Below are 13,328 nucleotides of genomic sequence, written 5' to 3'. Positions count from 1 at the left end.
TGAAAAATCTTGAATTACAGCCAAGACTGATACACAGCATGGTCTATGGCTGCCTCTAGTGGCCAGTTTTGGTCACTTCAACTTTGGAAATGTATATTCCTAGGATTGTTCTTTTCACATTTTTAATATTTTCAGATCCTAGATAAGTGCATCAGTAGATGCTGATCCTCCATCTCTACAAGGGTCCAACTGTATACCCAGGATCAGGTGACCCCGTAATATCTGCTGAAGGTGCGATCCAATGGCAGAAACTGTGCACATCTAATTGCAATGGAACAAGTTGTTTCAAGGGGGGGGCAATTTCCCTTAAAGCAACCCTTCTGTCCGACAGGGAAGCGCTCCAGCACAGCCGCCCAAATTAGAAGCTGTACAACTGGACCAAAAAGGATCAAATTCTGGTGTAGATTAGCGTCGGGCGGGACTACAAGTCCCCGTACCTTGTGTGATTGCCAGGAAACAGATTCCAGATTAGCTCTATTTACCCATGTGATCTCACTCCTAAATTTACCATCTTGGTGATCCTAACTTTAGATGGGCCCTTTTGGTCTGGTTTTTTTAAAAAAATTATTTCAGAACTATATATACATCATAATCTCAGGGCTGCAGAGCAGGAAGGGTCCCTGTGGATCATCAAGTCAAGGAGCCACCGTGGGGGATTCGAACTCCCAACCTCTGGCTCTTCAAACTTCCCATCAGGTGGAATGGGGTGGGGCTTCTTCCCTTGCAGTGTCCCCCCCCTTTGATACTGGCTCCAGACACCTAGGAAAGCCAGTGGGACCAATTTTAGGTGACACAATTGTCTGCAGTGGGGATGATGGAACAATAAGTTGTTTTTTTTTTAATTTCACCAGTGGCCGGGATCCTGTTGTCATCCCCATTAGAGTAGACCCACTGAATCAGTTGCAGGGCGGCTGGGAGCAATTCACAGGATCAGCATTTATGTAAATCCTGTGGAGTCAACAGGTCTACTTGGGTTGGGATTTTGCCCTCTGACGAAAGACCCCCCCTCCAAACAGAGAGAGAGAGAGTGGCCGTTTGCAAAGCTGGCCGATCTTGAGCATCTTTCTTTGCTCCAAGGCTAGAGAGTTAGTTTTAAAGTCTTTGGGTGCCCTAGTTTTTCCACCTGTAAAATGCTGCAGGGTATGAATAAAACAGGCTTTTCGGTACTAAAATAAACAAAACACAAGACATCCGGGAGAATGAGAACAGGAGCACTGAAGATGATTAGCCTTGTCAGGGGATGATTTAACGGTTCTGCGGTGAATTGCATTAGCTTGTTTGTTTTCAAGCCTGGTGCTTAATAGGGAAGGGGAAAAAATACATCAAGAGAGGTGCCAGACAAACGGACGAGAGGAGTCAGTTTTGAGGGTGCCTTCTTTTTAAAAAATCATGTCACTAGGAGTTCCCCTGACTTTAGAAGCAAGGGAACCTTCAGGGCAGTTTTCAAAGACGATCTGTACAGAGGGGAAATTAACCCACTCCAGAAACAGATAAGGGTGACGTCCCTTTGGCCTACTACCGGGGCCAGACTCCCCCAAACAGGGACACCGGGACCACCAGGCTGCTTATGGGATTCTGGGTTCTGTGGTCCAAAATGTGTAACTTTTCCTATCTGTGCTAGAAAGATCCCGGCCTCGTGCACAGTCTTGCCTTTAACAGGGGTGATGCATCAAAGGAAATGATGGAGAGGATGTGGAAGCCTGGGGAGGCCTCTAGCTCTGATTTTGCTAGCGGTTAGCAGGTCCCTTGGGTAGATTTAGCACCTTTAAAGTTCAAACTAAAACCCAGAGAGGATTTGCTTCTTCTGCAGCATCAGAACCCTCCATTCTCCAACAAGTAAGATGGTAAGGCCATCGAGAGCAGCCTTACATAGGAATTGGCCTCGGTTGGTTATGCCCTAATTACATCTAGATTGCTGCAGTGCGCTGTGTGTGGGGCTGCCCTTGAAGACAGTTTGGAGCTACAACTGCTAGAGAATGCGACAGCCTGGGTGTTAGGAGAGCCCACCCATTCAAACCTCGTTAACCATGGTTTGGAATTTACTAAACTGCCTAACTACTCACACATAAGCCCTGGTGAAAATCAGGTAAATACAGTAGAACCTCAGATGAATAACAACACTTTACACCGTGGCATGGTTAATTTTTTAAAAAATGAAGCCAAAATGGAGAAGTTGGGTGTGAAAAATTAAGCAACCCTTGTGATTTCATAGCTTGTAGAACCAGCTTTAGCAGCAATAACTTGAAGTCCTCGTCTTCCGTATGACGTTATCGGTCTCTCACATTATGGTGGAGGAATTTTGGCCCGCTCTTCTTTACAACGTTGCATCAGTTCATTGAGGTTTCCGGACATTTGTTTATGCGCAGCTTTCTTAAGGTCCCGCCACAGCGTTTCAGTCGGGTTGAGGTCTGGACTTCGACTGGGCAACGTCTTGATTCTTTTATTTCTTCAGACATTCTGTTGCTGATTTGCTGGTGTGCTTGGAATCGTTGTCCTGCGGCATGGCCCAATTTCGGCCAAGCTTGAGCTGTCGGACAGATGGCCTCACATTTGACTCTAGAATCATTTAGTATACAGTATTTGTGGTTGACTCACTGACTGCAAGGTGCCCAGATCCTCGGGCTGCAAAACAAGCCCAAATCATCACCTCTCCACCACAGTTGATTGACAGTTGGTAGGAGGTGTCTGTTTCTTATTTGCTGTGCATTATGGTGAAACATCTCCACTTCGGTCTCATCTGTCCGTTGTTCCAGATGTCTTGTGATGTGTCCGGATGCAACTTTGCAAACCTATGCCATGCTGCCATGCAAAGCCTCTTCTCTTTTTAGGCTTTCTCCTGGCAACCCTTCCAAACAAACCATACTTGTTCTGTCTTTTCTAATTCTACTGCTATAAACGTTAACATTTAACATGCTAAGTGAGTAGATTCTTAGATGTAACTCTTGTGTGTTTTTTTTTTTTCTTTGCAAGTTCTCTGAGCGTTGCACAGTCTGACTTTGGGGGTGAATTTGCTTGGATGTCCACTCCTGAGAAGATTGGCAACTGTCTTGAATGTTTTCCACTTGTGAATAATCTTCCTCACCGTAAAATGATGTCTTTAAATTGTTTGGAAATGGCCTTATAACTCTTCCCAGATTGATGGGCAGCAACAATTGCTTCTCTACGATCATTGTTGATGTGTTTCCTCCTTGGCATTGTGTTAACACACACCTGAATGCTCCAGACCAGCAAACTGCTAAAATTTCAGCTTTTACAGAGGTGGTCACACTTGTTGAAGGTCAGTTACTCCAGTGCATTTGGTTAGCAGAAGCCTTTTAATTCCTATGGAAGCAGTAAGGGTGTACTTAGTTTTTCACACATGGCTTTTCCATTTTGGCTTTATTTTTGTTCAGTAAATTACGACATCGTATAATATTCTCACTGGGTCTGTTTTTATATTTTTTATGATGAAGACACTGACTAAAAAAAAACAAAAACAAATGTAGCACCCTTTTGCTAATCTTCTGTTCTGGCTGCATCTTTCATTTCCATTTGGTTTTTTTAAATGTTTTTGTGGGCTTTTCTGTGTCTGGAGAAAAACTGGAGTTTCAAGTAGCAGTTTATCATCATCTTACCTTTGAACTGCAGAGCTGGGAGGGACTCTACGGATCATCGTGCCCAGCCCCTCTCAAAGAGGCCCAGGGGGGGATTTGAACACCCAACCTCTGATTCTAATAAAGCCAGAGACCTAAGCCACTGAGCTATCCGGCAGTTTATAACACTTGCAAACTACATTTTTTAAAAGTTAAACTATGTATTTATCCCTCTAGCCTGGTACAGGGGCTCAGCAAACAAACAAGCAAACCCTCCGGGATTTTGCTTAGCTATTGGTCCAGCACGAGTGAAGGGGGTGGGCGGGTGTGTATTTTCTGCTCTATTTTGGCAGGGAGTTTCCCCCAAGATCTTTTTTCTAACTGGAGATCCCTAGGAGTCTCCTTTAGGGTTACCTACACCAGCTTTCCCCAAATGGAGCCCCTCCAGAGATACTGCACTGTGAATGGCTGGGGATGATGGGAGCTGTAGTTCATCAACACAGTTCAAGGATGCCTGGTCTACACGGATGCACAGGACATGCACGGGGCTACAGAGGCGTTCCTGGAACTCCTAATTTGACAGCGCTTGGGGCTGACCTTGATCCTCCTGCATGCAAAGTAGGGGCTCTCCCCCACTGAGCTAGGCTTGGCGGAAGAAGTAGGTTTCCGAGCCGGTTTTGAGGGATGGGTTAGTGGAAGACGGTTGTGGAGGACTTAATGGCGTCCACAAACCGTGCTCACCCACTCCTCGAATTTTTAGCCAGGGCTGGCCTTTTTATAACCTCCAAAAAAAATAAAGGCTAAAGGGAAAAAAGATTGGTCCGGCTCATCCTTATCCTCCTGAAAAGTGGCTGCTGGGTAGTTCGAAACTGAAGGGCATCTATTCCAACCCACAGGAGAGGAACTGCCCTTTCAATAACTGATGAATCAATTCCACTGCCCCAGTCGGTGGCTTCTCTCGGTTCACTGGCCGCGGAGCGGAGCTGTTCCAAGAACTCCTCTTTTCCGGCCACCATGAGGTCTAGAAACTTGAAGCACGAGTCTTTTTGGTTTAAAAAAAAAACAACAAGATGCTCAGGAAGGAAAGGTGCTGAATCCCCTGTAAGGGCCCTGCCTATGAGAAGCAGCAGCTGGTCCCCCCTGGCCCGCGTCATTCTCTGCTGACGTAGGCATGTCCCCCTCGTCCTCCCCGTCTGGGGCAGGGCAGGAACCGAAGGCCTTTGCTGCGTTAGAGAACAGCACACAAAGTCTCGTTACCGAGCCCGCCGCTCAGTCGATTTCTGATGCCACTGATCTCCGTGTGCCAGGCCTCCGAGGAAAATCTATACCTCCCCCTGGGAGGTTTGCTGGCTCATCCTGGGTGCTCATGGCAACGCCGTTTCTTTATGAAAACCCCAGCGGTCCAGCGAGGAGAGGAACCAGAGTTTGCACAGCAAATCAAGACCCCCTGCGGAAGACGAGTTTTGTGCACAGTGTGTGGTGCTCAAAGAGTGTTGGGTTAGAATTTGGGAAATCCAGGTTTTCAAGTCGCCACAGAACCTGGAAATTAACCCTGGGAACTTCCCCGCGCTCCATCTAAACCACTGAGCTATCCAGCCGTTCTGTATTGGGGCACATCCAGATGGAGGGCTCCAGATGTTTGCCTCTCCCCTTGCATTTAGAAGTTGAGAACGATCGTAGAGTCATAGGATGATGTATAAGGTAGGAATCCAAGCTAAAGTATATCTGAGGGATGTTTATTTTTGTTCTTGAATTTTTTTTTTGTCCCCAATGTTGGAGAGTTCACCACTTCCCAAGGTAACTGGTTCCATTGTCATACTGCTTTAACAGTTTGTACATTTTTCCTGATTTTCAGCTGCAAGCTGGCTTCCTGGGACATGAGCCCATCATGATGTGTCCTGCATTTTAGGATGACTGAGAGAAGATCCCGACTCTCCTCTTTACAACAGTCTTCCCTGCTCAGTCTCCTGTTCTCAAAGCTAAATATGCCCAGTTTTTTTTTCTCTCATTCTTGGGCTTGGTTTCCAGTCCCCTGATCCTCCTTGTTGCCCTCCTCTGAAACTGATGGGTCACCTGCATACCAGGTTCCAGGATCATCAGCTGATGATCATCATCACCCACGTGGCAAGCTCCTTTCAGCTATTAAGCTCCTTTCAGCCAAACCAGTTAGGCAAGCATGCTAGAAAAACAGCATGTAGGCAGTCCTGCAGGAGATCAAAAGCCCAGACCTTTCTCAGCTGCTAGAGAGAGTGTGACATCATCTCTATGACATCATCAGCCCATCCCGACACCACCACCACCCCGCACTGCTGGCTTCCCTGTACCCTCTCAATTTATCTGCAATCTGGAACCAGTTTTTCCAGGAAGGGTGTGTTGTGACAAGCCATCCCTGTTATAATGCCAGATATTTGATGGTAGTTTGGGTCATAACTGGGAAGTTAGGAGTCATTAATGTTACAAAAGAGCTGTTTCCTTATTTATTGATATGGCCAGATCTGGCAGCCTTCCTCTTTTGGACTCTTCTTATGGCACGGGCTGGTTGTGGGGACAGCCATAGTGAGCGCTTGAACTTGGGACTTCCAAATTTAGCACTGTATTACTGCATCTAAAGACTTTAAAGAATTAATAACTAAAAGAATTAATTAAAATGCCAATCACTTTCTTTTTGGAACTCAGTCTCACCTATCTGGATATCTAACTCAAACCATCTTTCTTTCTTGATTTGTATCAGAGCATTGCACAACTTAAAATTATGGGCATATATGACATTTAGGTAAAATTAAAAACTAATTAAAATATCAAGATGATTAGACTATTTTTGACCAGAAGTGGGCTATTTCAGTAGTGTTATCTCAACTGTTTGCTAGATCTTCCTTTGTATACAGAGTTGGGCATAATGACATGCGCCTAAGTGCTGCATTCATTGAATTTCTCCACAGTCACAGAAAATTTATCCTGTAAACCCTGTGGAATTAGAAATGGCCTTGCCTTCTACTGCATGTTTGGACTGGCCTTGGAAAGAACCTTAAGGCCATCTAGTCTAACCTGCAGTAGAGGAAACTCCCATCCAATAACTAAAGAATCAACTCAGTGGCTTGACTGCAACAAAATGTTGCAGTATGGAAGTGCTTCTGTTCAAAAACATTGTCCAAAACATGCCATCTTATTTTTTTTTCCCTCTCCCCTTCCCTTTCTGTTTATCAGGTGGGATTCTGCACTGTTATCTCTCCGCTGCAAAATAGTCCTTACCCTTGGAAACCTTATTGTTCTCCCAAAGCCCATTAACAACTCGATTTTGTGCCTGTGTGGGTTACATAACCAATGACATTCCATGCTTGAACCTCAGATATAAAGAGAATTAAGAGGCTCTCGATCCAATTGTTGGTCCCAGCCACCGTAGACCCATAGAGTCAAGGGGACTTACATTAGTGCTAATTTAATAAGCATTGTTAATTCAGGACTGCCTTAATTCTGGGCTTAAGTCTGAGCTATAGTTTATTTTCAAGATTTTACTGTTACCCAATGTAGAACTGCTGGATAGCTCAGCAGTCTGGTTGGGAGCTCATAATAATAATAATAATAAGAAGAATAAGAATAATAAGAATAAGAATAATAATAATAATAATAATAATAATAATAATAATAATAAGAAGAAGAAGAAGAAGAAGAAGAAGAAGAAGAAGAAGAAGAAGAATTATTATTGTTGTTGTTGTTCTTGTTGTTGTTGTTGTTGTTCTTCTTCTTCTTCTTCTTCTTCTTCTTCTTCTTCTTCTTATTATTATTATTATTATTATTATTATTATTATTATTATTATTATTACTTCACTTTTTATTTTGCAAATTATCTTATTTTTTATATTCCTCTGCAGATCATATTCATTGCATCCTCCCTCTCTTGAGTAGTTTGATGCAGTATACTTTTTTCTTTAATCTTTAGGTTCCACTGAACGGAAACTTCACACGGGAGTTTCTTGGTGAACCATAATTATTTTGAGTATCCAATTAGTATTTGCCTGGAAGCTTCTCTGTTTCACTTTTCCTTTATGGGCCGGCTGTTGCAAGTTGATCTTTCCCTTTAGTTACAACACGGTATCAAAACTTTAGCACAGACAGGGGGCGGTTACTTTTCAGGATAACAAGACCCAGTATCCTGCAACCAGCAAAATTCATTGGAAAGGTGCCTAAATGATTTTGTAAGGCATTGACAGTGGGTGGGAGGTAGAAGGAAGAATCAAAAACTCAATTTTGAAATAGCAAACCCAGATTTCCAAGCACTTTGTAAAAGGGCTTGTGAAAAAACTAGCCATAATAAATGCCCTTAGCCGATTCCTAGAGAAGCAGAACTATTTCAGGAGTTTTACACAAGAACTTTTAAAAAAAATTCCTTCCCAGAACTTAAGAATGCTCTGAAGGTTCAGCAGGTGACTCAAAAACACAGTGAAATCAAACTCCTCTTTGTCTCCACCGATTCTATACCGGGAACTGTCCGTTTCTGGCACGGAGAGGACCCTCGTTGCCATCATACAGGTGCAAAAGATCAGGAGCCTCTTACATTAAAAAAACAACAACAATTGGCAACCCTAATACTGTACAGCATTCACAGGGCTAAACACAGAGGAATTCTAAACCCACCCTTTTAAGAACTGAGCAGGCAAAGATCTGGGGTGGCCAAATCTTCTCTCACCCCAGTCCGAACGCTTCTCATCTCATATTCTTCGCGTTCCACGTATGGAGAAATAAGCAGGTTGGGGTAAGATCTTATTTTTAAAAAACTAATGTTTTTTCCATCGTTGCCACTCTCACCTCCAGCGTGTGGAACGTTTGATCCCCTTCCCACCCGCCTGTTCTTAGTCGTGTTAGAAGCGTGCAACATCGTCCCCTACCTGGCATTCTTGCGTCTGAGGCACATGGGCTTGGTGAGCAGCCCGGAGGGGTGCTGGAGACCGGGGGGGGGCGGAGGAGGGCTGCGTCTCGCCCCCGGCGGATGCCACCCGAACCCACCTGCCCTTTGACCTCAGTCGAAGGCAGAGGTGGCCAGGACTTTGCTTCAGGTGGCCGACGCAGCCACGGAGCAGGAGGCGATGCTGGCGCGCTTCGGCGGCCCACACGGTCATCGCCGCCACCCTGTCCTCTCTAATGGGTATTGACAGGCGGAGGGAGAGGGAGCCCGGCCGAGCCTGTTAGCCACCTGACCTTCCCCCGGGGGCCCTTTTTGGCCCAGCTCTCTCTTGCTCCATCCATTAGCAAAAGGCAAGGGCTTGCCGGAGAGCAAGCCCCACACAAGGAGGGTGGAACTGAGGAGACCAGGGGGGGCAGGTTGCCACCTGCCCTGCCTGCTACGGCCGAACCTGAGAGGCAGCGTGTCGCAGTGGTTAGAGAACCTGGCTATGAAATGCCAGCTCGAATCCCCATTGAACCTTGAAGCTTATAGGGTGACCTTAGGCAGCTTGCTTTCTCCATCTCTTTCCCCTTCTTCTTCTGCCTCTCTTTCTCATACAGTGGTGCCTCGCTCGACAGTTACCCTGCATGACAGTTTTTTCGCTAGACATTGACTTTTTGCGATCGCTATAGCGATTTGCAAAACAGTGATTCCTAGGGGGGATTTTCGCTGGACAATGTTTGGTCCCTGCTTCACAAACCAATTTTTGCTAGATGACAATTTGCTTTTCGCTAGTCAATGATTTCGCTAGACTGCGATTTCAGTGGAACGGGTTATCATCGTCTAGCGAGGCACCACTTGTATCTTAAATTAGTTCATGATTATTCATAATTTACACTAAGGGAAAGTTCCTATTCCCCCCTCGCCACATTGTATATAATCGTTACAATTAAAGTCTTCTAGAAAGGGTTCAGGCGGGAAATTTTGGCCCTTGAGACCATTTAGATTTCAACTCCCAGACAGCACAGCTGGCCTAGCTATTGTGAGGGATTATGGAAGCTGTAGTCCAAAAACCTAGGACATCCATGAAGCTCACCAAATGATCGTGGGGCCCTTTGCTCTCGTTTCCTACCTTGGCCTAACTTGCAGGGTCGTTGGGGATGAAGTGGGGAGGGGGGGAAAGCCGTGACCGTGGTCGGCTGTGCTCACAAAAAGAAAGGAAGGACATAAATGGAAGGAATAAATGCAAATAAGTCTTAAAAGGGTATGTGAGTGTGCAGGAGATAAACAAGGGCTTCTAACTCCAAATTAGTGCCGCAAATTATCCCCTTGAATTTCTAGGACAAAAAATTGAGAAAGTGGCATAACCATGCCAGGAAAAGTGGAAAGGCAGCAGGAGAAGAGGAGAAATAGATGTGAGATGGATCAACTCCCTAAAAGAAGCCATGACCTGGGATTTTAAAGAGCTGAGCAGGGCAGCTCAGGACAGGACCTTTCGGAAATCACTCGGTCTTGGGGTCACCATAAGACAGCATAAAGCAGCAGCAACAGGCATAAACAGGAGTGGGTTTTTAAAGGGAGGGTAGACAGCGACCTCCATTCAGTGCCATTCCTCTCTAAAACCAGTTCTTGGACTCATCCAACATTGTCCACTAGGACAGATCTGCTGTGCTAGAAACAACCGTTTGTTTTCGATGATATGGACACGCATCTTGCACATTTCGGGAATAATATTACAGTACTGTATAGTGTATTCCCCTTTTTTTCCAGATGGACTGTAGAATAGATAGCTGGCCTTTTAAGAAAGGTTCTGCCACCTGGTGGTCAATGGGTGGCACTACAAATTTATCACGCTTTCGTCATCATGGCCATCATCATGGCGGAGGAAGGGGAGATCCTTGTACAAAATCCCGAAACGAGGTTTAGGGAATCACCTCTTCGGCCCACGAAGGATCTCCGGTTAGCTTTCAGGGACTGCAGGCCTCTTTGTCAAACTGGGCACTTGCTGGGCCAGGCGAGGAGAGAAAATGGACCTGAACCTGCCACGGAGATCAACAACGCTCAGCCCCATGATCAACAACCCTGTGAAACTCACAAGCTGGCCTGTTTTTTAAAGAGATATTAGAGGTGAAATAAAAGTATCCTTCACCATTTTTTTAAAAAAAATGTTTTTGATTGCAGTAGCAGCAGAAACAGCACCGGCTCTCGTTACCATCCTCATCATTTGCAAAGCATCTCGTGACATCCTAAAGATCACAGTGCAAGCTTCTCGACCCCACAGTGCGGCTTTTGCTGCAACACAACATGCCCACACGGACAACCCTTATTCTTGTTTTGTTTTTTTTCTATCTTGAGAGCCTTCAACAGCAATCAACGTATTAGAATATAAAACAGAATTTTTAAAAAATATAAACATGCCCCAAATCTACAAAACTCAAATCATCTGTTTCAGCAATAAAAACAAGACCCTGCAATCTTTCGCCCCTCTTCCCTCCCCCCCCCACCGCCGTCCTTAGAAATGATGTTCTCAGGTTTTAATACAGTTCCAGAATTAGGAAGAGATCTTATTATTTCCCGGTGCTTGCACAGAACTGTCAGCGTTCCAAACTTCAGTAGAAAAGAGGCCAGACTATGGGGTTGTTGTGTTTTTTTTCCTCCCTTTTCTTTTGGCATCTCGTTGTAGCTGTTGGCTTCAGTGCTGTATCATGTTGAATCCCACCCAGGAGAGGCGTCTAACTCCATTTCTTGGGGGGGGGGGATGGCAGCATGCATCCATAAAATGTTTTAGTTCTGAACTTTAAAAGAGCTTATTCAAGCTGTTAAACCACCCCCCCCTTCTGGGGCTGGGGTTCAGCTCCTCGGACGGCTTCTTCCAAGTTCGGACCGAAACCTGGAGCCGGTCTCCCACTTCTGCAAAATTGGTCACTAGCTCTAATCAACATCATCATCATCATCATATTAGAACTGCAATGCTAGAAGGGAATCATCCAGCCCGGCCACTGTCAAAGAGGCACAGAGGGAATGGAATTCTGAACCTCTGGCTCTGATCCCTAAACCACGGAGCTACCCAGCAGTTAAGCGATCTCACTGCTAAACGACGTTGCTGCCAGACAGCCTAGCGAGGGCAGTTTTTGGGGAAAGATACCTGGAAGCTGCCCATATGCCTCTCAAGCAAAGAGAGGGAGGAGGAAAATAGGGTGGTCCTCTGGGTGCTGTTAGATCCTGGCTCCCACCAGCCCTAGGCGGAATAGCTAATGGCCAAGGACGATATGAGCCAAAATCCTACATTCTATTACAGCTTCGAGGAGATAAGACGGTGGCTCGCTTAAAGAGCATTGACGCTCTTCAGCTCCCAGGTGTATTTGCCAGCATTTCTAGTTTAGAAGGGTTCAGATTCAGATTCAGAGCCGGACCAGTTCCACACGGAACCTGCCTGTCTTGTGTTTCCCTTCCAGGGAGAAGCAGGTAGGGGTGGCGTCCACGTTGAAGGCAGGCGAGTTTGCCTGTCTTCATCAGGAAACATCTACAGAAAGCATCCCATTTTAGTTACGGCTCCGGTCAAAATTTCAATGATGCGAAAGGGCCGTTCTCTCTTTGAGATCCGGGGAGCAGCCGCCAGCCAGAACAGGCAAGGCAGGCCTGATATGAAGCAGACTGTTGTTTTCTTAACGACAAAAGCCGGTGAAAAACCCCTCAGCAAAGGGGGATAATAATCCAGTGTTGTTCCAGGTTTTGGAATGTTTACAGCTGCAGGGTAAATGTAAAGGTTCCCCTTGACAAGTTTTGTCCAGTAGGGGGCGGTACTCATCCCCGTTTCCAAGCCATAGAGCCAGCGTTTTTGTCCGAAGACAATCTTCCATGGTCACATGGCCAGTGCAACTTAGACACGGAACGCTGTTACCTTCCCACAAAGGTGGTCCCTATTTATCTACTTACATTTGCATGCTTTCGAACCGCTAGGTTGGCGGGAGCTGGGACAAGCGACGGGCGCTCACTCCGTCGCATGGATTCGAACTTACGACTGCTTGGGCTTCTGACCCTGCAGCACAGGCTTCTGCGGTTTAGCCCACAGCGCCACCACGTCCCTACAGTTGCAGGGTACAACTCCCTAAACCGTGCTAACGACTGTCTGGAAGGATCTGGGATTTATAGTCTTTAAAAAATGTTAGTTTTCTGAACGCAAATCTGCCGTGGGTCATGTGCAGTGGGTTTGGCGAAAGCTCAAAGCGCATGCCACTTTTTCCTTTGTCCCCCTTTCTCCCCAGGTCTGTGACACCTGCCGTCGTGGGGCGACCGCTTCATCTCGCCTAATGGTAGGGCCGGCCACCTCTGTCTCCTGCTTCTTCGGTGTTCTGTGGGAGAGGAGAGAGAAAAAGCACCTCTCCCGCAGTGATTTAAGTGTACAGTTTGCGGAAAGGCTTTTTGAAATCACATGGTGGACCCTTGGCTGCAAACCCATATGCAAATTTAAATCAATTAAAACATAAGCCTACCCAGGAAGGATCTTTTTAATTGGAGATGTTGTGCATTTCCTCGTCCTTTTGTGCTTCGGAACGATTTTTTTCCCCTCTTGCAAAATACCACACGTGTCAGGGAGATCACCTACGCGGATTTTCACAATTCTCGCGCCATCTGTTGTACACCCGGCCACATGACTAAGTGCACAACCAGGGCAGATCCGAGCACACAACAGACAGCTGGCTTCGTCACGTACTGTGGAAACCCATCGAGGCCCTAGCCGCCCTCTTCATTTAATTGAGTTTTAATATTATGGACCCTTTTGGCCTCATCTGTTTTTAGTTCAGATTGTGACCCTTCTCTGGATCCTGCATTGGGAGGAAGGAGGGAAATAAAATAAAATGCTTTGTTGTTGTTTA

General features: G+C 45.9%; 1 long non-coding RNA gene across 1 annotated transcript in view; it reads left to right on the top strand.

Moving 5' to 3' along the window:
• The window catches only part of LOC140702809 (uncharacterized), a 42,941-nt gene extending 29,613 nt beyond the window's left edge, over positions 1-13,328 (top strand). Inside the window, exon 3 of the long non-coding RNA XR_012082072.2 lies at positions 12,717-13,328. This is a non-coding gene — a long non-coding RNA (uncharacterized LOC140702809). The remainder of the gene's footprint in view (positions 1-12,716) is intronic.

Source organism: Pogona vitticeps, chromosome 15, assembly GCF_051106095.1.
Source record: "Pogona vitticeps strain Pit_001003342236 chromosome 15, PviZW2.1, whole genome shotgun sequence".
Classification (NCBI taxonomy): domain Eukaryota; kingdom Metazoa; phylum Chordata; class Lepidosauria; order Squamata; family Agamidae; genus Pogona; species Pogona vitticeps.
This window is presented reverse-complemented; position numbering and strand designations above follow the sequence as displayed.